Source organism: Periplaneta americana, chromosome 7, assembly GCF_040183065.1.
Source record: "Periplaneta americana isolate PAMFEO1 chromosome 7, P.americana_PAMFEO1_priV1, whole genome shotgun sequence".
In the NCBI taxonomy this organism is placed as follows: Eukaryota; Metazoa; Arthropoda; class Insecta; order Blattodea; family Blattidae; genus Periplaneta; species Periplaneta americana.
Window position 1 is genome coordinate 48833991 of NC_091123.1, and position 13560 is coordinate 48847550.

The following is a 13560-nucleotide window of genomic DNA, read 5'->3' on the forward strand; positions in this document are numbered from 1 at the left end:
GAGGTGAATATTGATTGATAAGTTATTGATAAATCCCTTTTTGATCTGAGCTTTTCAGTCGTAACTAATTTGTGAAACAAGAACTATGTACTTTCTATAAAAGTGAAGCGTATACATTTCAACATTTATCCTTTGAAAAGGTGGAAAAATTGAAGTACATTGGAGCAACAGTAACAAATATAAATGACACTCGAGAGAAAATTAAACGCAGAATATATATGAGAAATGTCTGCTATTAATCGGTTGAGAAGCTTTTGTCATCCAGTCTCCTCTTGAAAAAAGCTGAAATTTAGAATTTATAAAACAGTTATATTACCGGTTGTTCTGTATAATTTTGTTGTGAAACTTCGACTCTCACTTTGAGAGAGGAATAGATGTTAAGTGTGTTCAAAAATAAGGTACTTAGGAAAATATTTGGGGCTAAGAGGGATGAAGTTACAGGAGAATGGAGAAAGTTACACAACGCGGAATTGTACATATTGTATTCTTGACCTAACATAATTAGGAACATTTAATCCAGACGTTTGAGATGGGCAGGGCATTTGCACGTATGGGAGAATCCAGAAATCCACATAGAATGTTAGTTGAAAGACCTGAGGAACAAAGACCTTTGGGGAGAGCGAGACGCAGATGGGAGGATAATTTGAGGAAAGTGGGATATGATGGTAGAGACTGGAGTAATTGTTCAGGATAGAGTATGATGGCAGGCTTATATGAAGGCGCAATGAACCTCCGGGTTCCTCAAAACCATTTGTACGTAAGTATACACTTCAACAAATGCAAAGAAACTTCTAAACAACGCTCTTGAATGATTCTAAACGTATTAATAACTGAAATGTGAAATAAATAATGCACTGAAAAGAGACTACGTCAATGTGACTGGACGGAATCATAATATGCGCGTATAAATATATGCATAAGTAAATTATTTCTTACTTTTCTCTCAGTTACTCAAAAATTCAAAAAACAGAAATGGAATTTTTCTGTACTTTGACTAATGCAAAAATGATCAAGATTGCCATGTTGAAACGTTCGACGATATTGACTTACAGTTAAATTCTGGAGCGCTACTGCGCCAATGCTTATTTTATTCATTTATCAAAGAAATACAAAATGTGACATAGGGATCAATAAATAAATTAAGTGATGCAATGATTATTAAATCCGATTTTAATAAATCGAGAGCATCAATAAAATATGAACGATTTTAGTAATCAATAACTTCGAACTCAATTTATAGGCCTATATTTAAATTATTATTCCACTTGTTTAAATGCAGAATATTGGAACTTCATGCACGATGAATAAAATTGTCAAAATTACCACCGCGAATGGCAATAAAATTATTTAAACGATATTTAAAATTGTCAATAATTGTCTGGTACATATCAGATATAGACTCAGTGAAGTTCTCTACGTTTCCATTTAGCTCACAGACTGTTCTAGGCTTCTGCGCTCAAATATTGTCCTTTACGTATCCCCATAAAAAGAAATCAAGAGAACGTAAGTCTGGTGTCTGAGGAGCTGAAAATATGTCATTTTTCTTTGAAAATATCCTGTCTTCAAAATGTTCTTCTAAGAGTGCAATTGTAGATCCTGTAATATATGGTGTTGGATTCATTGATTTTCGACGCCTCTGAAGTCATCAAATCAATTTTCGAAATTTTTCTCAGAGACCTCGATCTCATTTCCAACTTCTGTGCATGCCTGCGGTATCCTTCACGAGGACTCCGATCCCGTGACTCCCGCACTGTTTCAACATTTTCAATAGTTCTAACAGTTCTTGGCCTACCTGAATTCGATTTTTGTAGTTTAAGAACGTTTCCATTTGAATTTCCTCCTTATCTGGAAGATTGATCTAGAAATCTGTGCCTTTCCACAGTCAAAAAATTTACAGTAATAACTTTGCGTCTGAATTAAAGTTTTTGTTTCATCATAGAATAGAACAATCTTTATTCCCTACACAACTGATAAAACTATTAACATAAACTCCCAAGCTTGCGTTCTGTTCTCAGAATAACACCATTAACATAAATGACTAATAACACTGAAAAACAAGAATTTTGTCTCCGACTTAAAACAATGTGTCCATTATGGTTTGGTGTGTCCTGAATTCGAAAATGCATCTCTTTTCTTCGTTTCACGTAAGGTTTTTAAGATATACTCTGATTTCACTTTTCAATAAGCGCTTCCCCAGGAAATATCTGACGTGGGTTAGGGGTTGTAAACCAAAACAAAAGTTACTGCATTTTATGAGTTTATGACTTATTTCCGGTTTCTTATGATAGTTGGAATATTCTTTTGTACTTATAATAAATAGACAGACATTGGTCCCTTCTATTCAACAAATTTCATAACAGTTAAAAGTGAGGTCTACGCAATGAACAAACAAAGATGTGGTTTTCAGTATTTAAATGAGAAGTTTACCAATTTGAGTGAAGGTAAATTAAAAGAGGGCATCTTCATCGGTCCACAAATTCACAAAGTTATGCCTGACCGTTTGTTTGAGGAAAAACTTTCCGTTGGGTCGTGCCGAGTTACTTTGGGGCGTGCCGAGTTACTTGGGTCGTGTCGTGTTACTTTGAGCCGAATCGAATAACCTTGAGCCAAGTCGAGTTACTTGAGAGCCATGTGAATTTAGCTTGAAACACGTGGAGTTAGTTTGAGCCATGTCAAATTACCTTGAGCCTTATCTAGTTTTCTGGAGCCGAGTACAGTTACCTTGAGACAATATAATTATCTTGAGACGCATACAGCGTATTCCGAATCTCACCGGACCAGTGGACAACAATGACGTCACATTGCAGCGAAATAGGAACAAAACTGCTGGAAGGATCGATGGCTATCATGGAGACTGTATAAGTTGTTGTCTGTGCTACGCTAGCAAAATTTTGAGAAATTTCCGTACTGTCATCTCGTTCAAAGAAAAGAGAGCATAAACAATTATTTATTTCTTGAACCAGTAGTAATAACTGGTCCGTTGACATGTTCGCTCATAAGCCATTAACATATTATGAAAGAGTAATGGAACGGAGAAAAATTCTCTCCGGCGCCGGGATTTGAACCCGGGTTTTCAGCTCTACGTGCTGACGCTTTATCCACTAAGCCACACCGGATTCCACCACCGCGTCGGAAGAATCGTCTCAGTTTTAAGTTCCAACTCTTGGGTTCCCTCTAGTGGCCGCCCTCTGCATTTCGTCATAGATATCTATGAACCTAGGACCGAAGTCCACACATGTGCTGAGGTGCACTCGTAATGAGTGACTAGTTGGCCGGGATCCGACGGAATAAGCGCCGTCTTAAATCACGAAGTGATTTACGCATATCATATATATTATTATAATGTACCGAAGTACATATGATATTTCCATGCAGGTTTTCTGCGTCATCATACGATGAAAGAGTAATGGAACAGAGAAAAATTCTTTCCGGCGCCGGGATTTGAACCCGGGTTTTCAGCTCTACGTGCTGACGCTTTATCCACTAAGCTTAGTGGATAAAGCGTCAGCACGTAGAGCTGAAAACCCGGGTTCAAATCCCGGCGCCGGAGAGAATTTTTCTGTTCCATTACTCTTTCATCGTACGATGACGCAAAAAATCAGCATGGAAATAATATATAATATATAATATATATATAATAATAATATACATTAACATATTGTTTTTACGTTGTGCTCATTACAAACAATACAGCAGAACTAAAGCAGAACACACCGCCATGATACAACAGTGCACGATGTCATTCGTCTGCTAATTCCCGCCCTATATAAGAACCAATCAGATTCACTGATGGATACTGCCACCAGCTCTGCAAGCTGATGGCACCGGTGCGACACCGGTGGAGCATCAGTCACGCCATCGGTGAAATTCGGAACACCGTGATGCCATCAGATTGCTCAGCGCTGAGATTCGGAATACGCTCATAGAGTTTCCTTGTGCCACGTGGAATTATCTAGAACTGTGCAGAGTTATTGTGAGTTCTAGCTCGTTATCATGAATTCTAAAGATATGAAGTACATTATTTTAATTTATTTGCTGTACTCCGCAACATGGAGTAGATTGAGATAGGATTAATATAATTCCGATGAGATATGACGGGATGAGCGGTTGAGTGAGTGAATATAGATTGGACTGAGGAGTCCTGTTCTAATCTCGCTCGTCTAATAAAGGGAAGGAGGTATTATAGTAGATATGGGCATTAAATTTGTAGCAAATAGAGTGTGAGACATCGTCCCAGAGATACCAGGATATACTCGTGTAAGTTGTAATCAAAGGGTGCGATGGGCTGTATCTCAATAGTCGTAATACGCGGCCATTATTAGCCACAATAATGGGACACTCTGTATCAGCATTGCACATATTGTGTTCCTACCTTAACACATATGGTAATTGGCGCTTCCACATGCATCCGCTGGGGCGGCGGGCCCGTGCGCGCACTCGGCCGTGCTACAAATTGAAGATTGGATTTCCTCCGTCCCGACTGTCGACACTGATTAATCCGAGCCTTCGACGTGTAGTCCGGGTTAGGATGTCCAACCCGCCGTAACTTCTGCCTGGGCGACGAGACAAATGCAATTAGCTGGAGTGCGGGTGGAAATCGAACCCCAAGAGAGGGTTCGGCCAACGGCTCGGATAAAAAACGAAGAAAAATCAGAGCCACGAGCTAAAAAAAAAAAGGATTGATGATTGTAGGCGAAAGCCGCAATCTGTGCGAGAAATCCGACAAGCATTTGTATATGTAATAGTCTGTCGTTATAAATGAAATGTGTTCTGTACTTTAACTAACACGAAGGGTATTTTGTTGCTGTCCATGTTCTTTTAACTTCTCAATCAACAATAAACATTCATTATATTTTTTTAACGTGATTATCACTAGTAGAGACCAAAAGTTAAATCTGTAGCTACAATCTATACTAATAATAAATGTGTAGCCGAAATTTTTCTGGCAATTTTCGATTTTCAAAAAATAATTGGTCCTAACATATATAATTAACCGCCCTGAAACCGAAAATAGCTTTATTGAAATTTTTGTATGTATGTATGTATGTATGTATGTATGTATGTATGTATGTATGTATGTATGTATGTATGTATGTATGTATGTCTGTCTGGATGTTTGTTACCTTTGCACGCGATAATGGCTCAACCGATTTATATGAAAATTGGAATAAAAATTAAGTTATGCAAATCTAGTCTTGCAGGTAAAGCTCCCTGACCCCGGAACAATTTTTCCCTTGAAATTATTCAAATCTGCTTAACAGGGAGCTTTACCTGAAAGACTAGATTTGCATAATATATACGTCACTGTGTACGTTAACAGAAAACCACAATTCCAAGTCACACAGAGATTGTGTGCACTCGATGTGGGTCTCTGGCGTTTCGTCAGCCCACGCGAGTTGTGTGGATATAAAGGGAAAAGTTGAGACGGTGTCGGGTGGAGTTCCGGGTGGCTCAGTTGGCAGAGCGCTGGTACGTTCAACCAGAGGTCCCGGGATCGATACCCGGCCCCGGAACAATTTTTCCCTTGAAATTATTAAAAAATTAAGTTATTACCAAAATGTTAAGTCTTATAATGCAGGAATAATTACTGCATTATCTAATCGAATTGGGGATGTTTGTTTATTAATAGCTATTTCGTGAATATTAAACTTTGGAAGATGGAATTATATTTATTATTTGGAATTATTAAAGGGTAATTTTGAAATGGAAATTATTTCCTTTCTTGTGGTTCGTTGTAACTTAGAATTTAGGCTATATGGCATTCACATTATTATATTTAAAAGGGGGGTTATAAAGGGGCTTGAATTAAATAAATCGAAATATCTCCCATATTATTAATTTTCATGAAAAATATCACGTAACAAAAGTTTCTTTAAAAATAATTTCCGATAAGTTTTATTCTATGCAAAATTTTGATAGTACTGATATTTAATGCGGTAAATGAGTTTCAAAATTACAATAACAGCGCCATCTAAGGCGTGTAATGAAATAAAAAAAATCAAATGACTTCGTCTATAAGGGGTTTTGGACAACAACAATCGACAGCTATGAAACATAGCCTACAGAGAATGCTTCTGTGTTTGTATGAAGTAATAACAGAAGTTAAATTAACCGATTTGTATAATTAATTATTAATTCACCATTGGAAAGTGTAGTTTCTCTAGATGGACATAATGGACATAATGCTATAATGTTATTACAGTAACTTCTGAGTGAATCGAGGACTGGTAAGATTAAAATATTTTATTATGCACAGAAAACTTGATAGGCTATTCTGTACATTCGTTTCCTGTATTTCCTAAAATATTTTTTATGACCAAATGAGTGGTCTCTAGATCAAAATGATCGCATTTTAAATTTTCAATACAATTTAAATTAAGTAACATAATAAACGATTTATCCTTATATCAAACACGAATGTTCCCCGGATAAAATGTCCTATTTTAATTATGTAATTACTTTATATTTATTTCTAACGGTTGCAGCGGAGCGCACGGGTACGGCTAGTTTCAAATATAAGTATAATTAAATTTCAAAAACTCCTTACCTGTAAAAGGTAGACAACACAAACCTATTCGTAAATGAAAGTATAAATAAAGTAGGGTAATATTTCGTAATATTGTGTGTGTATCCATGGACTCTCACTTTGAGAGAGGAGCATAGGTTAAGGGTGTTTGAGAATAAGGTGCTTAGGAAAATATTTGGGACTAAGAGGGATGAAGTTACAGGAGAATGGAGAAAGTTACACAACACAGAACTGCACGCATTGTATTCTTCACATTACATAATTAGGAACATTAAATCCAGACGTTTGAGATGGGCAGGGCATGTAGCATATATGGGCGAATCCATAAATGCATATAGTGTGTTAGTTGGAAGGCCGGAGGGAAAAAGACCTTTAGGGAGGCCGAGACGTAGATGGGAAGATAATATTAAAATGGATTTGAGGGAGGTGGGATATGATGATAGAGAGTGGATTAATCTTACTCAGGATAGGGACCAATGGCGGGCTTATGTGAGGGCGGCAATGAACCTCCGGTTTCCTTAAAAGCCAGTAAGTAAGTATTGTGTGTGTATCCAATGCCCACCCACTTCACTTGGGTGATTCGGGTTCCGCATGCTGCGGATAGATGGCAGAATTGTGACTTATTTGTCTAGTTGTACACCACTTCGGCGGGTCACGCTATATATGATGTGTATCTGTGGAGAGTTATGTCGTGTACTAAGGTGAGTGTATGTGTAAGTGTATTGTCTGAAATGAGTGATGATGACGAAGATGAGGAAGAGAGAAGGGAAAACCCGGTGCCGGCACGTAGCTTACTCCTGTCGAATAGCACCAAGGGGGCCGCCAGGCTTAAAGTCCCCATCCGACGGACGAATCATTATCAACAGTGACATATGCCTTCCCTTCATATGCACTGCGGAGAGATTTGGGATTTAACCCAGGCTTATTGGTTCACAATCTAATGATTAGAAGTTGTGCACCGCCATCTCTCCTAGTTCCGAAGTAGAATTTTATATTAAAATCTCTGACCCCCCGAGAATCGAACCCGGGCCGGCTAGTCTGAAGTCAGACACGCTACCACAGAACTAACTGGACGGACATATTTGGCAATATTCTAAAAGGAATAATATTGTAATAGTTCTTTTTGAGAATTTATTACAATTTTACTGAGCGAGAGGAAGATCGGTTTATTGCGTCAAAGCATTAAAGGAATGTTCGTGGACAAGTTTCTGCACAAAACCGGTCCTTCTGTCACTCATTAAAATTGTAATACATTCTGAAAAAGAACTACCACCATATTACTCTATCAGAATATTACCATTTTTTTTCCCTACTTTACATCTACGGAATTTATTTTATTTCGTATAAATAATATTTTAGCATATTTTTACATTATTACAATCCCTTACCACGTATAAGGTGCAAGAATTAAATCAATAGGGTTTTTCAAACGTTTTAGTGTTAGTATGGAGGCCGAAGGAAAAAAAAAAGACCTTTGGGGAGGCCGAGACGTAGATGAGAGGATAATATTACAATGGATTTGAGGGAGGTGGTATTTATAATGGTAGAGACTGGATTAATCTTGCTCAGGTTAGGTAACGATGGCGTGCGACAATGAACCTCCGGGTTCTTTAAAAGCCGTAAGTAAGTAAGAGATAAATTTAATTCTTCATATTTTCTTCATTTTCTACATAAACTTAAAAATTCTGGATTGGTATATTGCACTAGAAATGGGATATTTTCAACATCATAACTTCATCCTAGATATTGTGTCTGCCATTTTGTTCTTGTACAAGTAACAATCACTCTTCGTTCTTCAATTCTAGTATAAAGAAGCTCTGAGTATGTCTTCGGAAATATCTGCCACGGTGTATGAGATGGAGTCGTTCAATTTATCTTTCGTCGTAGGTTTTCTCAAAACTCACTCTTTGCTTCTTCTTATAGCCCCACAATCAGTAATCTGCTGGGTTAATATCTGGCGATCTTCCAGGCCAAATTACAGGAAAGCGCCTACTGGTAAAACGACCGCCATAACAATCGGAAACGAAGAAATATGTTTACATGGCGGTGCAAAAGAAGATAGTGTTAGAGTTTTTAAATTAGTGTAGAAAATAATATCAATTGAACCTATCCTATCTTTTACTTATGAAAAGCAATATGCATACGCGTATTTATTTATGTATATATGGATGGTGTTTCAAAAAAGGAGGTAAGTCATAAAAACGATTTTTGAGATAAATAAAAATTAAACTTCGGACCTTTATTGTAAATAATTTTGTGCGAGATCGTGCGTATTTGCTTGGGTTCCGCACAAAACCAATCCGCGGAAAGTCTAAAATTTCACATTCAGTATTTTCAACCCAACGCACATAACAATTTCCCTCTTCTTACCGCTTAAGTGACATATTGATTTTACTGCTTTAGGCTTTTAACATATTATTTTTAGAGACGTTCAATATAGTAATAAATATATTTTGGAAACTTACCACTGCTTAAGTGACATATTGATTTTACTGATTTAGGCTTTCAACATATTATTTTTAGAGACGTTCAATATAGTAATAATTATATTTTGGAAACTTACCACTGCAATTTCACCTAAATTGCACTGTTAATTATTGTTTTTAAATATTTACAAAAATTAAGTAAACTCTATAACTCCACTAAAGTTACTGCATTCGTGATGCAAGTAACATTAAGGAAGCCGTGAGAAAATAAAAAAAACTTGCCGATGTTATTACTGTAATATGTTATATAAATAATATTGTTAAAATATTATAATGAAAAATAAATCATTACATAACCTTACCGTTTGTTTTAAGTTCGCTTTTATAGACTGGGGAAAAATAAAAAGACAGACGTATATCACGGCCTGCTGGAGTATAGTAAACACAGAAAACATTTTAAAGCAACAATGTTGAAGATAGATATTTTTTTTTTGCAAATTTGCCGTCATTGAACAGAAACCAAGATGGAGGTTTCATTGCAACTAATTAGAAATTCCTCTTTCAGGTATGTAATAAACGATCTTCGCTCATAGTAATATACGTTAAAAGAGCGGTATGTTGACGTTTTCGTGTTCTAGGAAAAGACTGAAAAAGCGAAACAAACAAATACGCACGATCTCGCACAAAATAATGTACGATACACGAGCGGTATGTTTTCTTTCAATTCTCGGAAATTAAAAAAGCTCAACTACGTTTCGCTTTTTCAAACGTTTGGTCGAACATGAAAAGTTCAACATACCGCTCTTGTAACGCATATTACTATTGTGCGAGATCGTGCGTATTTGCTTGTTTTCCGCACAGAACCAATACGCGGTAAGTGTGAAATACCACATTCAGTACTCCCAACGTAACACACGTAACAATTTCCCTCTTCTTACCGCTTAAGCGCGACATTCATTTTACTGCTTTAGGCTTTTAACATATTATTTTTAGAGACGTTTAACATAGTAATAATTATAAATTGGAAACTTACCACTGCAATTTCACCTAAATTGCAATGTTAATTATTGTTTTTAAATATTTGCAAAAATTAAGTAAAGTCTACTACTCCACGAAAGCTATTGTATTCCTGATACAAGTAATATTAAGGAAGTCGTGAAAAAATCAACAAGACTCCAGATGCCGATGTTATTAGGTACTGCAATATGTTATATAAATAATTTTTTATTTATTTATTTATTTATTTATTTATTGTCGCTTTAACTTAATTATAACAAAAGTCATATCGCGACACGAATTAATTTTAACAATATATAATATTTAGCAAGTCGTAAAATAAAAAAAAATATTACACAATTTTATAAATAATTTGTTAAAATATTAAAATGAAAAATAAATCATTACATAACCTTACCGTTTGTTTTAAGTTCGCATTTATAGACTGGGGGGAAAAAAAGACAGACGTATATCACGGCCTGCTGGAGTATAGATATTTTTGTTTTTTAAAGTTGCCGTCATTAAACAGAAACCAAGATGGAGATTTCATTGCAACTAATTAGAAATTCGTCTTTCAGGTATGTAATAAACGATCTTCGTACAAAATAATGTACGATACACGAGCGGTATGTTTTCTTTCAATTCTCGGAAATTAGAAAAAGCTCAACTACGTTTCCCTTTTTCAAACTTTTCCTCGAACATGAAAACTTCAACATACCGCTCTTGTTACGCATATTACTATTCTTCACAAATAAGACACATAAAATGCTAGCATTTTTTTTCTGCACACCCACTTGTATAATTTAACTTGCATCTTCACTTGGGAAACAACCATTTGCAGAAAAAATTACCTTTATCGCCACTACCACTACCCGTACACCGTCTGTGTGTATACACATTTTGCAAGATATCAAATATGTAATTTATTAAACACGACATACAGGAATATGTGTTCAGATATTAGCCATTTTTTTTATGATTTAACATGCATACGCGTACTCATTTATGTATATATATATATGGATGGTGTTTCAGTAAAGGGAGATAAGTTAGAAATACAATTTTTGAAATAAATGAAAATTAAACTTAGGACCTTTGTTGTAAATAATTTTCTTCACAAATAAAACACATCAAATGCTGTTATTTTTTTTTTCTACACACCCACTTGTATAATTTAACTTGCATCTTCACAATGGGGAACAAAACTCTATTTGCACAAAAAATTACCTTAATCCCCACCACCCGAGTACCGTCTTTGTGTATACACACATTTTTCAGGATATAAAATAATACATATTATATAATTTATTAAACACGAGATTTTGAAATCTGTATTTGGATTTTAGCTATTTTTATGCTCGACCATGCCGAAATGTAGTAATTATACACCTGGTAGCAGTCCTCTGATGCATGTCATTAAAGTACATCTATTCATTAAAGTTCAGGTTTTCGATTATTCTCGGATATGCAATCAAAAGACAACTATCGAAAGGTCACGGAGCCTGGAAATCCAATACTGTCGCAGAAGGTTATGTTCTGTTACTATAATAATTAGCGTTAATTGTAAATAATATTCAAATAAATTCAATTTGTCATCTCGTTTTTCAATGTCGAATTCAATTTCAAGGTTATATCAAGACTGATGTTTATCTTACTATTATCAAGGTCGTCGATATACGTTTCCCGGAAGAAATCAATACTTTCCCGTCTGCTCACATCTCACAATTCATGAGGTAGGCTATTGCATTTACGTAACAATAACATGAATACTTACGAATACTTTCAAGTTAGAAATATGGTCGAGCATAAAAAGTCGTATGAAACTTGCCTATAATGGTAATTAAGACGCTCGTATGAAAATTATGAAACTCGCTTGCACTCGTTTCATAAACATCCTCGCGTCTAAATTACTATCATTATAGGCTCGTTGCATAATGTACTATTTTTGATTTAACAGTTAATAAAGATTTGTTGCATTGAAGAAAATAGTTGTATAGTCCGCTGCGATGTCATTTACATAGGCCTATGTGTATTTTGTCGGCGCAAAGCGAGCCTGCCGATTACATGCGCAAATACTGAATAGGATCTATTGTAATATTTTATTCGATTTCAAAATATATATCTATATAGGCTATTAGCCGTTTCCCTGAAGTTCAATTAATACTCTCTAAGGAAGAACATATTAATATCAGAACCATATACCTTATACAGGGAAATCATTTTATTTTTACTAACATTTATTATTAACTTGCCTATACCTCTGGATCAACGCCGTTTGCTATCCCCTTCCACGACTGGAGTTCGATGATACTGGCGTAATATACAAACAAACCACTATAGGAGGGAAGAAAAGTAGTTCATACATTTACGTAAACTAGAAAACATTGCGCTTTTGAGTTTAATCATTTTCATTAGGTTTTTGTTTAATCAAAATACAGTACAGCATTAACAATGAGTGTTTTTACTCACGAACTGAGCTGTCCATGTGGACGTATTCATTATGCAGTATATATTATACTGTGTACAGCACATTAGCGTACAATACAGAGAATGAAGTTAAATTTAAAAATAATCACAATATGGATATTTAAACACATTTTTTTTAATGGTGGCCGTTCATTTCGATACAGGCTTCAGTTCTAATGTGAATATTATCGCACTATAGACTATTTTACTTAATTCCAATTACCAGTTTCGTTCTTCGTACTAGTAACTCATGTTGAAATAATTCTGTACCTACCTTATAAAAGAGTACCTTACGTACTGTAAATTCAATCTTCACTTCTGCCCGATCCGAAAAGATAAAATTACTCAGACATACTATCTACTGTTCGTCCAAGTGGTTATGTCGTATGGTCGTAGAAAGGAGAGAAATCACGTGACAGTTAATTACTTAACAAAGCTCTTTTATTTAAGTTGTTTTAAACAGTTGTATAATATTACGTAGACGTCCAATTCCTAACAGAAATTAATGTTCTCAGAAAAGAGCTAAGACAGCCCAGCCACTAACTTGCTAATAAAGGCTGGTGGGGGAAACCGGGATACGACGTAGGCAAATGGACGACAATACCTATGTGAAAATGATTCAATATTGAAAGCTCTTTCGTCACTGGAAAACGCGAACATATTTTTGGAACGTACTGTGTATGACTGTATATGCGGTCTTGGATCTGTGTGGAGAACGGGTGAAGTTCATTAGTAGAAGGGGTGGGAGTGAAGTACATTCAAAAACTCAGGTACAATAAAAATTGAAGTAAAAATAAAATGATGTCCCTGTATATTTATTTATTGCAGAGAGGGTTGCATCATACAGGAATGGGATGAGTGTGGGGGAAAAGGCGAAGATAATAGAAGAAATGTATGCGCATAACGTCAAGATGAATTTAATTGTTGTTATCGAGAGGAAAGAGATTGCTCTCCAATGTTCGGAAAAATCCTCTCTACATTTACAATCGGAACTCATACTTAATTGGGAGAGGTGTGACTACCTAAATTCTTCTAACAAAGACAAAGGTTAAGCAATGAGTTACTTTAAGGATATGAAAAGAACTGATTACAATATAGCATTTCTTACTTTGGAAGAAATACTTCTGAAATAATCGTCCAACACTT